The following is a 24,525-nucleotide window of genomic DNA, read 5'->3' on the forward strand; positions in this document are numbered from 1 at the left end:
TTAAAAATCACGATAAATTATTTTTTTAAGTTGTCAAATTTGTCTATCTGGAATAATATGTCCTTTAATAAATTTTATTTCGCAAATTTTATTTTTCTCGATCAATTTTGCATTCGTATGTTGAAATAATAGAAAATTTTTGCTCGTCAGTTACACGAACGTATATAATTGGATTAACTCTATTGTTCGAGCATATTTCCAGTTACACGTTACGATACAATTAAATGTATATGAACAGATCGTTATCAGTACATCAACCTTTATTATCGAAACTCGTGGCAACAATTGGAGATAGAAAGGGAGCGAGTCTCTCTAATCCGAGTTGATAGGAAAAATTTTGTATAATGTGATGTCAGTTTGGTTAAATTGTGTAGTTTATAATTTGTACAAATATTGTACGATTTAATTATTGGATGAATCAGAAATATTAAAATATAACGAATTACTATAAATTGACGAACAATTGATAAATAATAAAAATTTACATTCGAATGCGCATAATTATTTATTTAAATTTAAATGAAAAACTTGAATTAATAATGAATGTGGGAGATCGCGGTGGAATATGAATTCCAACAATTAAAAATTTGCATGTTAAAATATGCCTCCGAGAACAGGAACCTGTAATCAACGTTCCATTACAGGTCCTCACCAATTACGAAGGCGCGATGGTATTTCCCTGCAACAGCGCAATATTGTAAATTGACAAATTTAGCAGAAGGTGATAAATCTCGAATGTTTAAACGAATAAATAAGTAGGGATGGGTTCAAGTGTATCGCGATTTGAACAATTGATTTGATTTGATTTTAATTCTCCAATTTTATCGATAAATGTGTATCTTATGAAATATTTTAAATGTGTTAATAAACTACGACAAATTTAGCAGAAGGTGATAAATCTCGAATGTTTAAACGAATAAATAAGTAGGGATGGGTTCAAGTGTATAGCGATTTGAACAATTGATTTGAAATTCTCCGATTTTATATCGACAAATGTATATCTTATAAAATATTTTAAATGTGTTAATAAACTACAAATTTAGCAGAAAGTATATAAATCTGGAATATTTAAACGAATAAATAAGTAGCGATGAGTTCAAGTGTATAGCGATTTGAACAATTGATTTGAAATTCTCCGATTTTATATCGACAAATGTATATCTTATAAAATATTTTAAATGTGTTAATAAACTACGATAAATTTAGGAGAAAGTATATAAATCTGGAATATTTAAACGAATAAATAAGTAGCGATGGGTTTAAGTATATCGTGATTTGAACAATTGATTTGAAATTTTTTGATTAATAAAGTACAATAAATTTAGCAGAAGGTGATAAATCTCGAATATTTAAATGAATAAATAAGTAGGGATGGGTTCAAGTGTATCGCGATTTGAACAATTCTTCTTCTCTTTGAAATTCTCTGATTTTATATCGATAAATATTTTATAAATTATTTTAAATGTGTTAATAAACTACGAAGATTTGTTTTCTTGCAATTTTATCAATTGAAAGTCATAATATTGAACAAAATATGAATTAATAAACGTACACTTTTTAAATTTAGATTTACAAATAAGTATTGAACTTGACAGACTAGATCCAAGATAAATATCGAAGAAGGAATTTGAAAAACGGTTAAATCAAGTTAATAAATATCTTTTGCATAAATATCTTCTTTGCTATCAATAACTCTAACTTTTGTAATCAATTGTAATCGATCAATAACGCGTGAGTTTCTTAACAAGGTGGTAGTTTCATTTTACTTTATTTTTTTCGACTAATCGATATCGGAAGATCAAAGACACTCGAGATATTTGTGGCGCCTTGGCAACGGCAAATAGAATCACGGATAAGGGGTTTGTTAAGCTCTGTAAAGGGAAACGTACAGCTTTATCGTTACCAAGTTTGCATCATTAAGAATATCTTCTTCGTAAATTAAACTGGAATTCGTGGCGAGAATAACAAACTTCGGGAAGATAATTTTAGAATTTTTAAAATTGATTTCGATTTGATTATGTACATACAATAATCAGAAAAGGAGAATTTTGTGTTCGATAATTTGATTTATTATTAAGACAATTTTTTCAAATTTTTATTTTCTAGAAACAAGAAGAAGAAAAAAAAAAATATTTGACTCCGATATATTCTCGATTTATAATACTTTTACCATATCCTATATATTTTTTTATCCCCCTCTATTATTCACAACGATATAACACGAACGATTTTAAAACATTCACGCGTCGTGATTAAATAGAACAAAAAATGGAACGCAGCAAAATGCACTGCGCCAAAAGAGAGAGGAAGAAAAAAAAGAAAAAAAAAAAAAAAAAAAAGAAACACAATGACAGATACATCACTAAATCGAAACCGATGTTGAATTTCCACTACACTCTTCCCCGATTCACGAAATGTCTCGCCGTTTCTCGCCATTCAAGATACTTTCGAGATCATAAACCAAAGAAAAAAAAAAGAAGAAAAAAAAGAAAAAAAAAAGGAACCAACTCCAAAACGCGTCTTAAAAGCAAAAAAAGCAAGGAAGAAGAAAAAGCAAAAAAAAAAGAAAGAGACGAAGAGGCAAAGTAAAAGAAGGAAAAAAAAAAGGAGGAGCATCAAGGTGAAAAGACGCGCTAAACGACGCGAAAGGGAGGAGGGGGAAGGCGGATAGAGATACGTAACGACAAAGATACTAGTAGTAGCTGGACGGGGAAAAAGAAAAGGTTTTGGCACAGTTTTTCCATGCCGACGTGACCTACTGGACTATCGATTCGCCGTGAAGGTTTTGGCAAGAGGAAGCGCCGCTTGATTTCGAAACTGAATGCCCGTCCCACACACCCACCGTCCACCGTCTTTCTTATTGAATTCGAACCAGAAGCGAGACCGCATCTCACAACCCGGCATTTTTCCGCTCGTTTGCATCGTGCCAACGATATATATTCCCTCTCTCCCTCTCTCCACTCCCATTTCCCTACTTACAACCTCTCTCTCCCCGCCGACTGTCCATCCCTGTGTTTCGCGTCTCTCTCCCTCCCCTCCCTCGCCTCCGTCCGCCGCCGATGTCCGCCTTTTTTCTCCCCTCTCCTCCCCACCCCTTTGCCCGGTCCCTCTTCCACGGCGTTGCTCGAGGCACGGGCATTGTTTCGCGATATCCGCGTATTCCGCGTCCCCTGGCTACGCGAAACAAAGGGCCAACAATGGGCCCCAGACGAGATCTCCAACCGTATCTTCCTCCTCTGTGTTACAGTTTCCCTCTCTCCTTCTCTTTCTTTCTTTCTTTCTTCCCACCGTCTTCTTCCCTCTCTGTCTCTCTCCTAGCATCCACCTACTAGTCGTCTTTTGATCCCCTCGGTAAGGCGGGTGAGACAGACCGCTGTGAAGGGATATATTTCGGTGGTTGGTTGGTTGGTTGGTTGGTTGGTTGGAAGTCGATGCACTCTCTCGCGACGAGGAAGAGGGGAGGAGGGGGAGGAGGAGAGGGTTATTGCTTCCTCTCGGTGTCTGTTTTCTGTTCCTTCTCCTCGTTTCGTTCGTGTGTGTGTGTGTGTGTGTGTGTGTGTATGCTCTCAGAGTTGGGTCCCACTGGTTGCCACACAACATACGGCACGGCTAAGAGGATGGATCGAAACGAGCGTGTTTACATGGATTCAACGAGGTCGTAAAGAATCGGTGATTTGTATCGGGAGTTGTTCTTACGTGGCCGCGTTATAGAGAGTCGTATAAGGGGGACAGGGAAATTGGCGGATCTTTCTGCCTGGTTTCCTTCCTGCTGGATGATTTCGAGAGGACGGGAAGAATTTGAAATTCCATTTTTTTTGGAAAATTGAGAACACTTGAGAAGGAGAATATTTTTTTTAAGTAATTTATTACGACGTGTTCATTTAAAGATTCGTCTCGAAAGTTTCTTTTATTAGGTCGAAGAAATATGAAATTTTAAGATATGTTCTTTTCGAAAGAATAAAATGTAGATGATATTTCTTAGGAAGAAAAATTTGATTTTGTAATAATCGGATTTAAATTTCTATTTTCCGTCGAAATGAATTGAAATCTCATTTGGAAGGAAATTAATTTCACTCCATCAAAGACAAATTGATGTAAAATGCGAGTTTAACGGTATTCGATTTCTTGAAATTAGATTCAGAAGAACTATTTTTATCTTGTCTATATTATTTTTTTATCACCACATTTTCCTTTCCCTTTTCCTCAAATATCCATTTTAACGAAATTATTTATGCGATTATTACATAAATAACTTAATTAGATAATTGCTGCACGTCTTAATTTCAATCCTTTATTGGATGGAATAAAATTTATAACGTTAAAATGAAAAAAATGTAAAGTCACGCAGATGTCCAATATTTGGATTGTACAACACTTCTTATATGGTAATATATTACAATTTAAATTGCACCGAATTTTGCATATGCATGACACGGCATTTCGTTGCGGTTTATTTTCTTCCTATATGTAAAACAATGCATAGATTCATCAAGCAGAAGTATGTTAATTCCTTCATTGTAGGGCTAAAGGTTGTCCTCACTTTGCGTTGAATATTTAAACAAAAAAAAAAGGGAATTGCATTTTTATTAACATTATATTTCAAATAATATTCGATCCTACGAATATATTTTCTCCATTTTTCCAAATTTTTGGGGATGATACAATGAAATTTGTAATTTGTTTTCCACGCGTCAAACATACGTTTGATTTTTATTTAAATTTCAAGCGTGTTTAACACCGAATTAAATTTTCTTTAATTGCAGAATTTTTTTATCTCTTTATTTATTTCGTTTCTCTGTACAAAAATTGTAGAAAAAGATTTAAAAGCGAGCGAGAAGATGCAAGAATTTAAAGAATTTTTTAATCGTTTTAAAAATTACTTTTTAAAAACTCGAGATATTTTGTATTTTTGTGTTATCCAATGATTCAGACGAAAGGAATTAATTAATGCGTTTACTATTAAATAATTTATTTATCAATTCACAAAATTTTGATAGAAATAATTTTTTATTATACAATATCGAATATTTACATTTATTATTCATTACATTTATTATTCAATATTTATTCTCAATATTACTTTACAAATAAAATTTTAAAATTAAGAGATGAAGAGTTATTTCTTTAAATAATCAAATTTTTTTAATCGACCAAAATTTATATCACTTATCAAATAATTAGCGTTATTTGAAATAAATTTCATCCAAGTTTTATTAGAAAGAAGCTTAACAATCTTGAAGATATTCGATAAAAAGAAAAAAACCTCTTTTATACAAGAAAAAATTCCGTCTCATATCAATTTCTTTGCGAAAAAATTCAAGCAACTTTCTAGAAATTCTAAGAATTACAAGTTTTAAAAAAAACTCTCAAGACTGCTCGATGCAATTTTCAATTTCAAAGGTGTCCCGCAGAAAAACCTTTTAGATTATCCCTTCGACGACCTCTTCGTTCGAAAAACAATTTCAAAATTTTAAGAAACTTCGACAGATCCGAAAAATATTCAAGAATACCCAAAGAAGGAAAGTTGTTTGACGAAAGAACGGAGAAATTATTTCGAAATATTATTCGAGTGACGAAAATCGTTCGATCCCAATCTCGAATTCGTTACATCGACGTAACAGGACTTTAGCCGAGGATTTACACGTGCTATGCTGAAACGTGGCTAATTCGGTGGTTCTTGGAATTAGAAATAAATATGCGGGATCCGCATGATGGAACGGGAAGTACGAATTCGATTTCCCGGCCGGGCGAGCACGAGTCACATTCTCGAAAATTCGCGAAGAGGAAACGTGGTTTTATATATATATACATATATACATATATACATATAAGTATGGTTTCTCGCGGAATTCCATGCTTCCGGTTGCTTGGAATCGTTCGACCGGATCCAATGACGCGGAAGACGCAACGACGTGAGATATATTGGCTTCCACGTGGAATCTGGAATTACTATTCGATGTAAGAAAACGAAATAAATTGAATTTTCGTCGCTGCTTTTTCCCTCCCTTTCTTTCCACCTTTTCTCCCTCCCCTCTTGGGGATCTTGCGGAACCGAATCGGGAATCTTTTATAAAGCTTTCCGATTTATTAAAGCTTCGTGATGCAATTTTTATTCCGCAGTGCGGAAGGAAGAGAATAGGAAGGAATTTTATAATTCTTTGTAATGTTTACGATATAATTCAAAATTTTTTTAGGGTTAATTTTCATTGTAGTTTTGGGGAAAATGATATTTTGTTGTGATATTAATTTATTTAATTTCTTGGAGTTTTGAAGGAAATTAAAAACAATATGTATGTATAATATCGATTATGCAAAAGTATTGAAAATGGATTATAAGGGAAAAGAGATTAAAAGATCTTTCGAGTTAAGCAGAGAATCGATATGAAAGTCAATCTCCATTGGGAGACGAGTATTGTTAGGATTATATAGAACGTTTAAAGAAGTTTCGTGTAGATTTCTATTACTGTCTTACTTTCGTTATATACCTGGTTCATTGCAGTTAATTTTTGCAGAATCTCTTCTTATTCTTATTTTCATTACTTTTAAAGAGGAGAAGATTATGGACCGAGCTTTGAGATTATCTTGAAATTTCTCTCCATGTTTGGAAATATATTTTTACTCTGTTGCGAAACTTTCTCATCGATGTATTTTTTTTTGTAGAAAGTAAAACGATATATTTCCAAGAAACGAGGAAATCTTAATGGGTTATGTGTCTTGAAAAACGTATATTTCAATGAGAAATTTCGAAATTTCTTTTTAATATAAAATGTACCTGTTATCTTGCAATTATAACAAAGATTATTCAGTTGCTGATTATATAATTAAGAATCAATAATCGTAACATCAGGCATACAAAATGGCACATATGAAATTCGTATTGTATCTACAATATCTGTCTCATTACCATACTAATGCACCATGATATAAATAACGAATAATTGATTAGCAAAAATAACGAACGCGTTTTATTTAATGAATTTAACGAATCGTCACAAAGGATTTATTATAAAATTTACAATCTCCTTTTATTATAAAACGTTGCAAATAAAATTCCAAATAAAATTTTTCTAAAAAAATATACATAAAAACGAATATAAAAAAAATAGCAAACTCTAATAATTATAAAGGTTACTCGAAAATTGAAATAAATCTGCAACTAATTTTCCACTTCGTGGAATTTTTACAATCGATCGAATCCCCGCAGGAAGAAAGTGGAGGAATCTCGATCACTTTTCCTCTTCGAGGCAAGATTCGAGGAATTCGTTGCGAGTTGAATCGCGAGGTGCGAAACGGCATTCAGGGTGTAATTTTTAAAAGTAATTTCTCCGGGGGATCGCGTGCACCACTATGGCGGATTCGCGAAGGGAAATTATTACCAAGTCGGTTCAATCGGGCGTTTATACACCGGATTCCTCAGGGTTTCGACAGGAATATCAAACAGAGGTTTCAGCCTTCCCCTTTTTACGACGTTCAATCGATGGAACGAGATCGAGTTTTGTGGTTACTGTACTATTCCTGATGTAGTACAGATATGGGGGTTAAGGAGTAAGTTAAAGAGGATTTCTTCGATTCTTGAATGGAGTTTTTTCTGTTTAGAAATTTCGATCGTTTTATAAATCATGTTTTAACGAATTGTTTATTTTAACAGAAAGTTTAAATGTCAAAGAAATCAAATTGTCATAAATACATTTTTAAAAATCAAGTTTTTAATTGAAATATAGTCGAATAAAAATAAGAAAGATTTTGAAATAATGTCACTTACGAAGGAACGATTTTATTATTACTTGCAATGCAGTTTCACAAATTCGTAGGAATATCTGTGCCCACGATTATTCAGAGGCATTCGCAATTGCAAAAACAAATTTCGTATATGCAGAAACACGGAGCGCATCTACTTGCTTCTATATATCATGTAAATTGCTTAGAAACACCGGCTTCAAGATGGAGCACCCTATGGTTGCCTCCGAAGTAATGCACTTTGCGATCTTACGTGTCGGAACAATGCATAGCACGCGCCTTTTCCCATTCTTCGTATTCGTGTTTGTTTGGAGAATGTTGCACCTGGTACTGCACAAGTTCGATATATAAGTCAATGTTTTACCAGCTGCACGAGATGCAAGAAACATTTACTGGAATTTCGAAGGTGGATAGAGATCAATAATGTTGTTTCACCGTGCTGTATTTATTATTCAAATAAATTTATAATATTTTAAAAGTAATTATGTAATGATAAATACGTTGTGTTATATATTTACAGATAGGAAAATATTTTGTGATAAATTATAATGTAATATTGACAGAGAAAATATTTTTATCAAATGTTTGTTTAGAAATAATTCAACTTTATAAATTCTCTTAAAATGATTATGATTATTAATAATAAATACATCTATTAAATTTTTATATCTATGATATAAATAAAAAAAATGTTTATTCAACTAATTCTAATAATTACTACATCATGAAATTCTATTTCTTTATAATACATATGTATTTTTTAATATATTATAATGTTATCTTCACATATTTGCAACAATTAATGCATTATTAAATTTTCAAACTAACAATAAGATGTTTTATTTGTTTGCATTTACATATATTAAGATCATTTATAAGAAAGAAACATTTATACACAAATAAAAGAATTTCTTTCTAAATTCAATTTATTATTTACATGTAATTATAATTATATTGTTACTTTATAATGCTTATAATATGTATTTTTTAATGTATTATAATGTTATCTTCACATATTTGCAACAATTAACGCATTATTTAAAATTTTCAAACTAACAACAAGATGTTTTATTTGTTTGCATTTCAAATTTATTTCTGTATTTATATATATTAAGATCACTTATAAGAAAGAAACATTTATACACAAATAAAAGAATTTCTTTCTAAATTCAATTTATTATTTATATGTAATTATAATTATATTGTTACTTTATAATGCATATTTATGTTGTTTATTTATGTTACAATCATAATTATGCATTAATAATTAAGTCATAATTAACAGGATATTAAGGATATTAATAATTAATTAATAATCATATACATTTTTTATATATGAAACAAACTTTATTCCAAAACTTTTCTACTCAATTCAACAATACAAATACTATACTGCACATCGATGATATCCATTGAATCCATTATTCCATTATCCCCAATATTAAAAATTCCCCAAATCAACCGTGTCGACCATTACTCCCTTACGATGAGAAATCACGGATAAAAAAAGTTTCTTGTCCCCGAAAAAAATTCCGGATCGTGTACGAGTAAGGGGGAAAAAAAAGGGCAGAAAGAGAGGGAGAGGGAAAAAAAAAATAATAAAAGAAAAAGTAGTTCATCGTGCTGCAACGAAGGGGTTAAAGAAAAAGGACGGGCTAGCAAACGAGCAGAAAAAAAAGCATCGCGCGTAACAGGGAGGTCTAATTAACAAATGTACAAAACCTTGTCAAGTCAGACGAAACCATTTCGCAGCGTCCTCTCTCTCGTACGCTCACCCTTCCTTCTTCACCCACTTCTCATCCCCCCCTCCCCCCTTTCCTTCCCTCTATGTCCCCGTTTGCTCTTATCGTAGCAAGCCAGATTTGGCGATCCCTCTACTCCTCTCCCTTTCGTTGCCTTTCGTGGAAAGATGGAGCGTGATATTGTGAAGGATAGAATGAGAGAGAGAGAGAGAGAGAAATAGAGAAAATAAGGAGAATAGGCGAAGAAAAAATATCTCTTTCTTTTTTTTTTTTTTTTTTAGTTGTTTTTATGAGAGTGAAGATAGAGAGGAAAAAGAAAAGTGAATTTTTAGTGAGCCTCTTTCTTTTCTTTTCGTTCGTTTTTCAGAAAATATAGAGCGTGATGGATAGAGACGTAGAGAAAGAGAGAGAGAGAATAGGTGGAGAAAAACTTGGCGAGTCTTCTTCCCCTTTTCGTTCACTTTTTAGAGGGTATGAAAGATAGAGAGTGATATTATACGCTAGACAGAGAATAGGGGAGAGAAGGGAGGGAACGTCGTGAGTTTCTTTCCCTTTTCAATCATCTTCTCGCAATCATCTTCTCGAAAAGTGGTATTATGACGGATAGAGAAAGGAAAAGGAAAAAAAAAATAGAAAGAAAAATAAGCGGAGAGAAACTTCGTTAACTCCGGTCTTCTCCTTTTCGATTAGAAAAATAATAACTTTAACCTTGTTATGGCGAGTAGGAAAAAAAAAAGAGGAATAAAGAGAACCTCTCCTTCAAAATATAGAGAGAAACAGAGATGAAACCGTGACGGAGAAAAACAGTGAAAATATTTTCATCGAAGTAGAGAGAGAGAGAGAATAGGTTGAACTATCGCGGATTCTCCACGAAAGATCTCGTGGCCGTGGTAACGGGGCCGCGAACGAGAACGGAAGTCGACAAGGAAAATTGATTCGATCTGGTGCAATGACGCGGGAGAAACTGCGAAGTGAGATGGACGAGCGGTTATCCCTCTCACTTCCACCATCCGTTCCGTTCCCCGTCCATTTGCTATTTTTCTCAATCTTCCTCCGCTTCCTTGCGTCGAAGGAAGCAAAGGATATCAAGGAAATTTCGAACTTGTCGGATTAGAGGGTGTTATTTGTGCGTCGAGAGGGATTACAGTTTCTTCCTCGTTCTTCTCCTCCTTCTTATAAGTTCTTCTCTTCTATAAGGCGTGAAAAAGGAGAGACGTTTTATTAGGAACGAGCTTTTCTCTTGGACTGCGGTCTAATTTTAGGGTGACCATATCGCGGTTTTGGACGAGTGCTATCTAACAAAGAGCGCTTCCTCTCACATATTGTCTCGTGTTTATGGAGTAAAGGTATAAAAGGCGAAACGAAGTGGCGAAGCTTTCGCATTCTTGGAAAAATTCTTCTTAAATTCTTCATGTTTATTTTCGATTAAGGGAAATAGATTACTTTATTTTTTTTTACAGTAATTGGAGGAAATAGTAGCATTCTATGTATCTGAAATTTGCAAAACGTGAAATATGCATTAAAAGTATGAATAAAATTTATGTATATAAAAAATATAAAGGACTTTCAATCAATCTTTTGGTGTCTAAGGAAAATGGAACATTTGTCAATGTTTATTGGATTTTTAAAATAATATTTTTTATTTTTCGATAATGCAATGATAGCTTTAATGAATTTCTTATTCCATCACAAATGAAACAGGATAGTTCACGATATTTTAACGATTAGGTTAAACATGTATTTAACATTGTTTACAGAAATTTTGTTATTTTATTTCAAATTATGTTATTTCTTTTTTTTAATAGTATATGTATTATTTAAAACTGAAATTTTGGAACGAATTAGTTAATAAAATATGAGAATTCTTCTTTTTTCAAAGAATATATTGTCCATGTTGAGAAATTGTTGGTAAAAGTAAATGTAACAAATTTAAAAAATGCCAGCAGATAACAGGAAAAAATATATGTCGATCCACTTTCAGATATTTCTAGATTTATGTGCTCATTTTATGCCGTTTCGCTTTATCTTTTTTTTCTCTTTTTTTTTTTTTTTCCAAATATCACACGTGAACGCGACGAAAAATATGTTTAATGTTGATAAAAATGTGGTACGCGCGATACTTTCAATATTTATAAAACACGTGCACGCCAATTTTGAAACGGACGAAATAATTTTCTAAAATTTTTAATATTTTTGTAAAACCTTCCGAAATAAATCAATCGAGGATTACAAGAGGAGTCAGAGAAGTAAAAAAAAAACTGCTTATGAAATTATTAACTTTATTTAAAATTTAAAAAAATATGTATATCGATCAATAATTATTGAACAGATATTTATTTCATTTTTTTAATAAAAGATTTGAATAAACAAAGCAACTAATGTCGAAACAACGAATCTTTCTCTTTCAAACTTTGAAAGGAGAAAAAAAGAAAGAGCTTAATAACAAAATAAAATAAAATTGTATATCACTCGATGATATATCGTACAGTTAATTAAGCTTTTAGCGAGTGAGCTTTAGAAAGAGAATCCTCTACAATATCTGTATATATATATATATACATCTTAAAAAACGGACGAAATTCCGGTTCAACGGCCGGCAAAAAACAGCGGAGGAGAACTTTCTTCCCGACATCTTTATTTCGTCACACATCTCTGAAATATTTGCCTGGACTGACCCAGATCCTCCTCTTCGCGACACGAAAACTTTACCCTTTTTTCTTTGCTACTACTACCATTCCCTCTTGCTCAAACCTGAACGAATGATCGCCGGTCCCACGGCTTCCACGATATCTTTCCACAACGAGCAACGTCTCGTAATAGCATGGATTAGTGTTTCTTGCGGTTCTCGCGGAAACTGTTCGCATTGTTGCGGCCAGGAATCACGGGGACAACTACTAGCGCTATAAAACCGTGCGATTATTACGAGATCACTTCTCGCGCGTCCTGGATTTTTTATGTATGGTAATTTTCGTAGATCTCGCTCGACATTTCGAAGCGTTTTTGGAAAATTTTAAATACGAAAGTAAAAATTAATCAGGATAATATGAATTTAAGAGGAAAATTTTTTTGTTGTAAAAGTAAAATCGAAGGAAGTTTAAAAGAATTTAGAAAGATTGAAGATTATCGAGCAAGATTTATACGTAATTTGATCTCATTTAAACAAAGGATGGAAGATATCTTCTAATAAGTTTTAATCAACATATACGGTATTTTATATCGATTTCAGTTTGATAATTGTAACGTAAGAATATAAGAAAAGAATTGTTTTTATTAAGGAACAGAATTTAAATTCAAACCTAATATTATTACAATTCTACATTTAACGATCTAGAAGCTAGAATTGAACTAAAGTCAAGTTCCAAAGTAAATTTTCTTACGGAGTACAATCCATCTTTGTTAAGTAATTCTGCATTACAAGACAGGAAGAGTTAATTAAAACAAACCGAAAGACTGCAAAGTATACAAAATGTCTCGAAATTGTGACACATCCGAATAAAATCTATCCCAAACTCGATCTGGATACAATGGAGACCAAATTCAAATCTACTAAAAACTCATTTCAAATACTTGCGAATATTTTAAAAAAAATACTTTTGCATGGAAATATCTCATCAATATTCAATATTCTTTCTAAACTGTTTCAAACCTTATTATAAAAAATAAAAGTTGGAAATATAACCAAGAAAACGATATTTTCCTCGTTCGATAATTAAAAACCAACTCACTGTAACAAAAATCGCATCATTATGAGATGATCTGCGCGATTTTCAGCGGGATCGTTTTATTTCCGAGTTATTTCACCCACGGGTGCCACCCTAGGCGTAAAAGTTACCAAATCTGGGGGAATCCAATATTCATCGGAACGGAGGCCACGGCGGGCTTTCAGCCACTTTCCTGTAATTGTCGCTGGAGAGAGAAAGAGAGTGGATATGCTCGTCGTAGTAGTAGAACCGCTTCTACGTGCCTCTAATCCACGCTATTACCAGAATTTTATCGGTTAAACCGGCCAACCTGCCTGCTGTTTGCCAACGCTCGCGCGCAACCGTTTCCACGACGGGGGAGGGAAAGGGAAGGAAAAACGGGGAGAGAAAGGAATTCTCCTCCTCCTCCTCCTCCCTCCGCTTCTAAATTGTAGCCACGAATCTAGGACGGTTCGAGATAAATCTTGGTGGGGAGTCTACGGGAGGAGATAAAAATGCAAATGTCCCCCACGACGAGATAATTTTTCCTCGGCTTGTTAACCTTACTGATTTTCTGATAGGCAACACGCAGTTTACCTTTCAGCGCGAAAATTCGCTGCCTCGTTAACCTATTGTCGATGAGAACGGTTCAACGTCTCACGAGATTTCTTCAAAAGAGAGAAAAATAATTGGTAACAGTGACAGAGTTGGGTAATTAATCCTGGTTGAAAAAGGAAAATGGTTAAAAATTGTAGAATAAAATTAGTTTAAGTAATTGCTTGAACAACAAGTTTATTCGAGGCTTTTCATATAATCTTTTATTATTACGTTTTGAACAATAAATTATCGAAGTGACTTCAATTCCTATTAAATTTTCCCCATCACTGATCATATAACGCGTGTTTCTTTTTTTATGTAGCTTATTGTTTCAGTTATGAAAAAAGGATTAAGCATTCATTGTTGGAAATCATTAAATCGATTAATTTACGATTTTCAGAATAAATTGTGAACAAAGTAAAAATATAGATAAATATTTATTTCTTTTCGTAAAAACCTCAATCTTTTGCGAGATATTTCACTCGTTTAAAGCATCTCGTTTAAACGAGTAACACTTTGTGGATGGAATTTTCGTTCGTGTTCACAGTTTGCTCGTGGTAGATAAACAAATGGAATTCGAGGAAAGGCGAAGGGATATTCCATGGCGATAGGGTTGAACAGGGATTTTTTTTTTCCCCCAGGATTGGAGCACGGTATAACAAAGAGGATCAAACGCTCTTTTGGATTTGGCTATGGTAAATCCTTTCGAGATCCTGTGCCTGTGATATTAAATGGTATTGATGACGTACGAGCTCGAAGTATCATCGTATGTTGTTGCGCGGTTTCACTTTTGCGACAATCTTTTCACCAGGAACAGGGAAAATGGATTTTTCAAACGGATAAATAGAAATAAATATTTTTATTTTCTCCAGGGATAGGATTTTGAAAGTAAATTTTGTTTTTTGAAATGAATATTTTATTGAAATATAAAAAATATATATATATAAAAAAAGATGTAAATAGAATAAGAGAATAAAGTAGAAGAAATTGTGAAATGTGAAAAATAGAAATATTTTGAATAATAATACTTGAAATCATTAATTTTTAGATTAATATTATTACACGATATAATTATGTAACAATTTATTTTTAATATTTGAGAAATAAGAAATGAAAAATGAAATAAAAATATATATTCAGATATTCAGACTAGATATTTTTTTAGGATTCATAGAATGTTGCAATGTTGCAATTACAAAAATACTTTTTTACTTTTGTAAAAATTTTCTTCCATGAAAATTAATGATTTGAGTTATAGACTTCTCTCCTTTACAATTTTTACATTTGTAAAATCTACAAGAGGATCCAATTAATTCGAACAATTTGCATTATTGTAAGCAAAATTAATATCATTTGGACCAACTATTAATATATAAATAATTCGAGAAGAAAAACCCATTAAAAATAAATTCTCCATAAAAAGAATTCTCTTCTTCCACGCGGTACGAAAATAAATTTTTCACTTCTAAAAATAAAATTCCTTCCACTTGGATAAAACCAAAAGTGAAGTTGGTTTCGTTGCAACGAAACTGTTAAGAAAGGGATAATGTTCTCCAGCGGATAAAACTCCGGATAAAATATATTTCGAGCCACATTCGCCCCGGTGAAGTTTCATTGCAACGGCGGGAATTTATATAAAGAATCGAAAACGTTTTCCAACGCGCGGTAATTCACGGCAGAGGCCGATCCTTATCGTTCGTTACTTGAAACCGCATCCGGTGTCGAATACCCTTTCACCCTTCACCCGCCAATTTCCACCTTAAGAGGATGCATTTTATTTGGGCTAATCGATGGAATTTCATGCCAGATCTCCTTTCTTCGATTCCGTGGAAATCCGTGTTCGCGAGCACGTGCATAAAATTTCTACGAATAACTGTGAGCTTCTTCCTCATCCGAGAGGCTAAATTGAGAAGAAACTTTCCTGGTTATTTCCTTTGATAATTTAATTCTGACCGAAGAAAAAACTTGGGAATATTATTAGCGAATCTTCTTCCCATTTTTTTCCCCCCTTGGCCAAATTGTAAAGAAGATTGGTAAAAATATTTTCTACGAGGAAATAAAATATTGTAATCCGTCCGTCGATCTGGCTATTTTTTTCTTTTTAAATATCTTTAAAACAGGAATAATTTTACATAAATCGTTTGATTATTTATTTTATTTGAAAAATTAAATGATTATATATTTTCGTAAATTACAGTGAACTATTAATACAATATTATATACAAATTATTATTATTATTATAAAATTATGATTTAGGTAAATGTCTATATGAAAAAAATTAATTTTGTTGAAAGTAAAATATATTAATATTAATTCAAAAAATTGAAAACTTTTTCAAAGCGAAGATCTAAAACTGAATAAATGTTTTTAATTTTATAGTGAATTCGTCTATGTATTCTATTAATATAATATTATATACAAATTATTATTATTATTATTATTATTATAAAATTATGATTTAGGTAAATGTCTATATGAAGAAAATTAATTTTCTTGAAAGAAAAATATATTAATATTCAAATAATTCAAAAAACTGAAAACTGTTCAAAGCGAAGATCTAAATCAATATTGGAATAAATGTTTAATTTTACAGTGAGCTCGATGATGTACTCTATTAATATAATATTATACAGATTATTATTATTATTATAAAATTATGATTTAGGTAAATATCTATATGAAAAAAATTAATTTTCTTGAAAGAAAAATATATTAATATTAATTCAAAAAATTGGAAATTGTTTAAAACGAAAATCTAAATCAATATTGGAATAAATATTTTTAATTTTACAGTGAACTCGACTATGTACTCTATTAATATAATATTATTCAGATTATTATTATTATTATTATTATTATTATTATTATTATTATTATTATAAAAAAATTTTGTTGAAAGCAAAATATATTAATATTAATTCAAAAAATTGGAAACTCGTTCAAAGCGAAAATCTAAATCAATATCGAAATAAATGTTTAATTTTACAGTGAACTCGATGATGTACTCTATTAATATAATATTATACAGATTATTATTATTATTATTATTATAAGAAAATTAATTTTGTTGAAAGCAAAATATATTAATATTAATTCAAAAAATTGGAAACTCGTTCAAAGCGAAGATCTAAATCAATATCGAAATAAATGTTTTTACGTTACATTAATGTAATGTAGAGACGAATAAAAGTATGAATTACTTTCAAACTTTTACAATTGAAATTTTCAGAAATAAAATTTAAAATTAAAAAAAAAAGAAAAAAAAAATCGAAACGATATTCCAAAACCATTAAAATTAGTTTTGATTTGAATTGCAACTAGAATTTATACAAAATATCAAAATACTGAATTTGAAGAGTTTTGAAATTCAATCTGTTTCCAATGTTCACAATATGCCAATGTGCCAATGCGCGTATCGTCAGCAAATTCGTAGAAATTATATACGTCAACAATGGTCGAATCAAATCCCTTTCAATCGTTGCGAGAACAATTATTGCGTCGGTTATCGGGACAGTATCGAGCCATGACATTAGAGAATGAGCAACAAGAAGACACCGGAAGTGGAGGTTGCGTGCATACAACCGATCGGTAATGGAACTAGAAATTAAATCAAAATTGAAATCGCACAATCGTATCTGCAAACGACGATTATATTTTCGTCGATATTACGTGTCGATATTATGATACAACCGACGATTTTAGCCCCAAATCTCGTTGAGGAAATAAAGAAATAACTTTTGATAGAAATATTCATTTTAAATATTATTTCAACCTTGAATATTATTCAGCTTTTTTTTTTTTAATACGAATTTCACGCAAATATCTCTTCAATAATCGAAATAAATATAGACAACCATTTATTAACTCGTATTTATTTCAAAAGTATATGAATATATTATTCTTTAAGAATAATTGCATTTTTATGTTTATTGTTATAATTGCAACATTTTATGCTTATAGTCCAAAAACTATTCCAATTGGATATTTAATACATTATAATTTAAAAATTAATTTTTCCAATAATAAAATATATTATCAAAACTATCTCTCTTTCCACCAAAACTTCAATTATTTATAATTCAATTCAAGATAAATCTCTGGATATTTTTGTATACCAACTTTATTTCGATCTCTTAATAAATACAATTACTTACAATTTCAAAATCCCATAAAAGTGTCATAATAAACCTTTCAAATTTATCGCAAGAATCACGACAATTGGAAATCCAAGCGAAAGAATCCTCGGAGGGAGGAAGAAGAGAAATACGATCCTCCCTCGTACGATCGCATTCTCGCAGTTAATCGCGCTAATTTTTCGCGCCACGCTCAATGCTGGCCATTCCTAGCCACCTGGCGTGCCATTCTCTCGAAGATGAAGAGCATTCAACTTCCCGCATTAACGTCACGAGCACCGGGAGGACAATCCGTTTGCATAGGGATGTCGATGTCGTGCGGTTTCTCGAAAGCAGAGAGAGAGAAAAAAAGAAGAAGAAGAAGGATGAAACGTGGCGGAAACAACGAGAAGAATAAGGTGGATATCTGGTCGCGTGGTAAGTCGGAGAAAATCGATCCTTCGAGCAAGCAAGCCGGTCGTTTCGCGTCTCTTGGCGACTGTTTCGGAGCCACCGTGAAATATGGCATTAACGTTCCGCTCCATCGAGGATCGCGTACTGTTTTTCCACCTCCCCCCTCCCCTCTCCACCTTATTTTTTCCACCGAGCTGCCCCAACAACGTGGAGAGATCAATTTTTTTTCTCCGCGTAAACCTGCGCCGGACGTTTCGGTGTTATTGGTCGAAAAGAGGCGGTGTAATGCGATCCGTGACAAAGAGGGAAAAAGCCGGCCAATAACTGATCGAGGAAGACGCCTCGGCTATCTGCCTCTGTCTTTTCACTCCGTTTGCCGAAGATATCGCTCGGATCCACAGTCTCTGAAAACGGATCATTCTCCACGAGGCAACGTAGGATTTTATCTTAAAATAAATTGAATAAATGTCGAAATATTTATATAAATAAATTGTGATTTAAGAGACTCGAAATATCTATCTAATATAATTAACGAATTATCGATACTTGATATAAGAGAGCTTGCAATAACGATTTTGTTTTTTACGAGGTTTAAGCGATTAATGGAAATCTATCCGATTCTGATAAAATTTCTGGCCACGTTAAAAACATAATAATTTGTTGAGAAACAGTGGTGGATAAAATTGTTTCGACCGTATATTTCGCTCCAATCGTATCGTTCCTCCGATCGCGAGCATTCCCCTCCTAGGGACATTTGTTTTTCGCGAAGAGAAACAAAAGAGAAAAAAACTTATCTCGCCAATAACCGCGAATTTATCGCGCGGTTGCGGTTTCGAATATTATATTGTCGATAGCTATCAACTTCCAAGGAGGCTTCTACGCGTTAAACTTGATGACAAGCTATTATTATCTTGATAATTTTAGATATTGATTACGGGGAGGATCAATAGCCATTATGATGCCGGTGGTTGATGGTCGTTGACAGTGAGTCGTGAGGGATTTACGAGGCGGTGTATAAGCTACGGAACTTCGTGGAGGGGGAGGGGGGAAAAAGAAAGCGAGGAATGGAAGAGGGGTTAAAGCTCGGCCGTTGGTAGATCGTAATCTTGGCCCGGTATAAGCGGCACTTTATCACCAACCGCCTATTGTGTCTGGTAACTTTTTCGAGCAAGATATACTCTTCTGGTAATAATTAATAATTTTACGAGAACTTTGATCGTCGAAGTTAATTCTTTGATACGGTTGACGATGATTGTTGAGAAATCAATGATATTATTATCTCTTCTCTGAGAATTCTTTAAGTGAAAAAATTAAATCGGAGGATGGTTGAATAAATATTCATTCGCTCGTGTTCAATTTCATTTTTCAACGAAGAAGCGAATGGAAAATACGTAAAAGGTATTTTTCCTCTCAAGTTTATACTTGAAATTGTCTCTCTTGAATATTATATGAAATCAAATCAACGATTTATTATATAAATCGAACGATGTTAATCTTTGATTATTTTGAGAATTAAAATTAAATCGATTATCATTTTTGAATAAAAATGGGCTAAAGTTTTCGCACCAATGTCGAAAAAATTCCATTCCATAACTCAGAATTCAACTCTCTGAGATTGAAATTTATTCTTTATTTTCATCATTTGAAATAAAATCGATCATCCGTTTCGAAAATTAATTTTAGAGACCGCATTTGTAAATAATCGGAAATAAAGGAAGCCGCATACGCTCTGTGTACGAAATTTTTGTTTGTCAAGTTAGCAGCGAAACTTTGTTTGACTCAAAATTCTGCCATCCAGTGTTAGCTAGTCGGCCACTCTTTGCAAACATGCATCTCCTCCACTCTGCGCAGTTTACTGCCCTTAGCGATACACTTAGACGGCAATATAGTCTTCTGTGTTTAACTATCTTCAGCCGTTACTGTTCCAAGTTTTCAAATGAAACGCGAACCCTTCAAGAAATATCTCTGACAACGCTCAAGATGAGAAGATGCGGTTTCCCGATTTGACCTTTCACTGTTTCAACATTCGACGATACTTTTTGCATTTAATTTCCATTTTTTTATTTTTCTAGCCTAATCTAGTAGTTTTAATACATACAGTTCTTATATAGCTTGTAGTAATCTAATAAATAGACTGTTTAAAAATAAATAATATAAATTCATTCATTACTTTATTTGCTTTGTGATAGAAAATAAAATAATCTATAAATGTATGCATTATTAATGTTAATATTTATATAATTATTGTATAAAAATAATTAGTTCCAGTATTTTTTATTTGAAATATAAATATCCAGTAAATGCAAGAAGATCAGAAAATTCTTTATTAGAATGTTTTATTAATACAACAAAAAAAAAAATTCATTTCTAATCGAATGTCTAATAAATTTATATTGAATCAAGCTTAGCTATTATCTTCGAAAATATTCGAAAATTTTTAAATATTTGATAAAATTTTATAATATTTGTCGTTCCAACAAATACATGAGTTACATATTATCCACACGAAAGATCAGAAAATTCTTTGTTAGAATATTTTATTAACACAAGAACAAAAAAAAAAAATTCTAATGGAATTCTAATAAATATATATTGAATCAAGCTTAGCTATTATCTTCGAAAATATTAGAAGAATTTTTAAATATTTTATAAAAATTGTCAAATATAATTGAATCGATAAATTAACGAATATGAAGATTCCGATTACCTAAAGTATATACATAATTTCTCATTGAAAACCTATTCCTGTCACCTGACAGGAACGTGCAACCCTCATTCTAATAATGTTTTATTCATGAGTCCAAGATTTCTGTCGCGATTTATAACACCCTGACCATCCTGGACCAAGGGTCGAGCAATAAAGAAACGATGCAACCGTAATTCGTAAATTATGCGCGCTGTTAGCACGATACTTTTTTAATCGCATTACAGCAGTACAATCCAACATTGTTAGACGATATTTGTATAACGTAATGAGATTAAACTTGAACTTGAGCCTTTGGTTGGCCACGGATTAAAAGTTGAAAATTTAAAAAGAATTAAAATCAACAAAATTAATAAACTTTCTTTAACAAAAAGAGAATTCGATGTAATGATATATATGCGAAGCAATCGAAACTTTTGCAAATATATTTCCTTCCAATATATCATTTAAATTATTTTAATATTGGAAAGTATTTAATAAAATTGTATTATAAATATTTTAAACATTCTTTATTCAACTATACAATTACAAATATATTTCCTTCTAATGTATCATTTAAATTATTTTAATATTGGAAAGTATTTTAATAAAATTGTTCTATAAATATTTTAAACATTCTTTACTCAACTATACAATTACAAATATAAAAATCCTTTCACGAAACTTCAATAGACATCCAAATAAATATTTTCGAAAAATTTTATAAAAATTGTACATCTCTTACGGTCGATCATCACGGTCGATGTAAAATTCATTGCAAAAAAAGAAAGAAAAAGAGAAAAAAGAAAAGAATCATCAATCAGATACCTAAACTTTTTAATACCTTCCCCACTCTTAATTCGATGCAAAGCCGATGATCTTAATCTAACATAAATTACTCGAGCACGACTTTCACCAAAACTTTCCTCCATCCACCAGTTTTAATCCCTCTGTGAAAATTCACTCGGTAAAAATCAAAAGCCAGAGAGAAATTCGAAAAGAGGAGGAAGATGAATTACGCGCCGGTATGCAAAGGGAGGAAGGAAGGGTATCTACGTATAGGGAGAAACGTTTTTATCGTCACAAAAGCGCGTTTACGGAATTCAATTTGTTTTTGCCTCGTCGTCGACCGATATTATACGATTCGTCTTGCAAATTTCCTGGGAGGAAATTTGCATTTCTTTGCTTAATTACTTTAATCGCTACTGGGATGAGAGAAAGGAGATTGCAATTAATTATGCACGGTTAATTTTATACAAAATATTTAATTCTTTCCAAATTAATTTTAATTAAATCAAACAAATCAAAATAAATAGCGACGATTGAACCGTTATAACAGGCTCCATTTACTTCATTATAATTGTGTATATTCTTCTATATTCGAATAATATATAATTCTGTTGTAACGTGTCGATAATATTTCTATTGTATTACAACGCTCGTATTATTTTTCGTGTCGTTTCGTTGTTTGCCCGGCCTAATATTATTTTACTCCACTTACGCGGAAACAGGCCGTCGTATTCCACTTTTCGACCACTTTACTTCATTCTTTCGACGCGACGATCGTCTTAATCTACTTGCCTCGTAATCATCCTATTCCACTTTATTTCCTATTACATCTCATACTTATAACGATCCCACTTATTTAATCATTTTATTCCCCCGTCTAATTAATAATTAAGAACGTTTTAATCCGCCTGATATTATAATTGCCGCGTTCTACTTTATTAGACAATGATTCTCTTACCTTCCATTTATTTAATCATTCAGTCGCGCCTCACTTTGACTCTTGTTTGACCAAGACCGCTTCAATCTACTTGTCACGCTTGTCATTTCACTCTACTCTCATTTCAACTCTATCTCTCGTTCGCTTATCTCGCTCAACCGGAGAGATTGAAAATTTTTTTTTGAAAAATTCGAAAAAAAAATTGTGCAAATCATTGTCTACGAGATGAAATTTTTCGTTAAACGAGGAGAATAAATCGTTCGACGCACGATAGAGATTTTAATCTCATTTTAAATTGCGTAATTTTATTCGCATCACGGCCACCATCACCCGAATTAGAATCTTCGACGCGGGATTTGTCAAGCGATTACATCGATGACGCTTCCTATTGAACCTCGGCCATCGATTCAACCGAATGTTACGCAAACCCTGTTGCAAATATCCGGATCGATTTGGGGGGAGAGGGGGGGGAGATCTATTGACAGTAGGCTGTAATTGAAATTGGGGACGATTTTGTTTCAGAGAAGGATTGTTTGATGTAAACTGAATATATTTTATTATTTTATTAGGTCGTGTTAATGAGAACTTAATTTTTATTAAGGATATTAAATATTAACGGCGAAGTTTATTTTCGAATGAGAATAAATTTAAAATTATTTTCGATGTTAATTAATTATTATTTGATCGATTTGCGAGGGAAAGTATAAATATATTTTAGAAAATTGAAATTTCGTTCGAAGAAATAATAATTTATTCTTCCATTGAAAATTTGTTTTTTTAATTTTCGGACGTTGTAAGATATAAAATTATTTCCAAAATCAAATAAAAAATATGTAATTTATTTTGCAAAGTAATAGAAATATATTTAATTTACTTTTCGTATTTATTTTTCATACTTGTATCGTTTAAAAAAATACATTTTCTCAAACAATATTTATAAAAGATAATTTTACAAGGAATTTATCCAATTAATTATGCATCTACCATTTGTGATGGATCTTTTATTATTCTGAAATAGTTTAAACATTAATAAAATTTAAATTCTTTTTTACGTACAAAAAAAATTGCTTTTCGAATTTATAATTTCAATTGAACCAATTCAATTCACAATATTCGATATTAATTCATTATTAATCCCCTTTTTTTAATTTCATCGTCAAAAAAAAACTTTCTAAATTAAATCGGAAATATCGGTGAATTCATAAAAAAAAAAAAAAAATCTCATATTAAAAACATATCTAATAATTAAAATAGCTTGAAAAATATTACATTCAATTTAATTATAATTTCTTCTCGACTAATCTTTTTTATTAAATAATAACAATTACGAGATACAAATATTTAGAAATTAATATATATATATAAATAATTGTTTCCATTATATTTTAGAAAAATTGTCGTGTCGATTAAATCGCTATTTTAAATACGGTTACGAGCATGGACGAACCGGGGCACAGAAAATGACAACATTGATATTCAAAATATCGATTTAACGGAGTCGTGTTCGGGACGCGGAGCAGAACGGACGTGTTGCTCTCCGCTCCTCGCAAGAATATTCTGTGTCGTTTAATAAATTAATTAGCCTCGTGTAAATAATCGTAAATTTAATTAAATACCGTTGTAATTATCGTGCGAATAAAAATACATCAGAATGGAAGAGCGAGCTGTTGATGCAACAACGTGTATATATTATGAATAAATATTTTTCACAGATATTATATATATTTATTATTAAAATTTACACGGACGTGAAATCGATTTTCAAAAAATTATTATTCCGATAATTATTTCCAATTATTTTTCGCTCAACGCATATCATTTTTCAAATTATTT

At 31.8% G+C, this 24,525-nt stretch overlaps 1 protein-coding gene and 1 long non-coding RNA gene across 4 annotated transcripts in view; one reads left to right on the top strand and one right to left on the bottom strand.

Moving 5' to 3' along the window:
- Positions 1-24,525, top strand: part of nAChRa7 (nicotinic acetylcholine receptor alpha7 subunit) — a 244,157-nt gene that overhangs the window by 36,538 nt on the left and 183,094 nt on the right.
- LOC113219219 overlaps positions 1-24,525 on the bottom strand; it is a 172,240-nt gene that overhangs the window by 30,167 nt on the left and 117,548 nt on the right. The window lies entirely within an intron of this gene.

The sequence above is a fragment of the Apis mellifera genome, linkage group LG14 (assembly GCF_003254395.2).
Source record: "Apis mellifera strain DH4 linkage group LG14, Amel_HAv3.1, whole genome shotgun sequence".
Classification (NCBI taxonomy): domain Eukaryota; kingdom Metazoa; phylum Arthropoda; class Insecta; order Hymenoptera; family Apidae; genus Apis; species Apis mellifera.